Genomic DNA, 1,249 nt, shown 5'->3' with positions numbered 1-1,249 from the left:
CTGAGATGTCTTTTCTCCTCCAGCTACAGACTGCAATTGGTTACCCCTCTCTCTCTAGGGTGACCAGACAGCAAGTGTGAAAAATCGGGATGGGGTGGGGGGTAATAGGAGCCTATATAAGAAAAAGCCCCAAATATGAGGACTATAAAATCGGGACATCTGGTCACCCTATCTCTCTCTAGCCCCATGCCCACCCCTCTATCGATCTATCTCTCTATCTAATGCCCCGATCACTGTATTATGAGAGGCCGTTCCCCCATCACACTGAGGCTGAGCTGCAGGAAATACACTGAGATCTGTGCTGTCTGCAGATGAGCTGTGTGTCCAAAACATTGGTGCTGCAGGAAGATGATTTATCCATGTCTGTTTTCTATGGGCTTGTTGGACTCACTCCCTGGAGCCCTCAACAGCCCAGAGCCAACAATTAATTTCTCTTGCCCTCTACTTCCCTGAAGAGTTTCCAGAAACTAAAATAATCATAATTAAAACAAAGCAGCAGGGTCTAGAGGAAAGATTGTGAGGCAAACACTAAGGGCACACAGGACTTAGCCCTGCTGCTGACCTGCTGTGTTACCTTGGGAAAGTCATTCCCTAGGGCTGTCTTTTCCCTTGCACCCTTTGCTTGTCTTTTCTACTGTAAGCTTCTTGGGGTGGAGACTGTCTTACCTAATATAATGGGCCTCTCATTTTAGGTGCAACTATCAGATAATTAATTAATTAATTAATTAAAAGCTAAGGTCCAAGGTGCCCTGAGATCTGATCCCAACTATTCCTCTGGCTTTGTTCAGGCCCTTCACAGCTCCCTTCCTCAGTTTGTGATCCATCCAATAGGGATAATAGTTACTTGGAGGATAATTCATAATGAGTAGCGATGGTGGGAGGAAGTCGTTTTTGGTTTTGGTTTTATGAAAACCTGGAGATGGAAAACATTTTTGTATATTTTTTCAGGTTTTGGGGGAAAAGTTTTCAATATCAGAAATCTTTTCCCAAAACTAGAAAATGTTTACCATAAACTTGCCATTTTTACTAGAGAAGTTTACTGAAAACCAAACACTTTTCAGTCTCCAGTTTCATTTTTTTGTCCACCCCCATCCAAAAGCAATACTATGGGATGTTATAAAACAATGACATTTTCCACAAAAATATAATTTTCATTTTTGAGCAGCTTTAATAATGAATAATTAAAAATAAATTAAATATATTTGAGTTGATGTGGGTGCAACATTCATTGCAATTTTATTTGACAGCA

Source organism: Trachemys scripta, chromosome 14, assembly GCF_013100865.1.
Source record: "Trachemys scripta elegans isolate TJP31775 chromosome 14, CAS_Tse_1.0, whole genome shotgun sequence".
In the NCBI taxonomy this organism is placed as follows: domain Eukaryota; kingdom Metazoa; phylum Chordata; order Testudines; family Emydidae; genus Trachemys; species Trachemys scripta.
The sequence above is the reverse complement of the archived record's forward strand: the minus strand, read 5'-3'. Positions refer to the sequence as shown.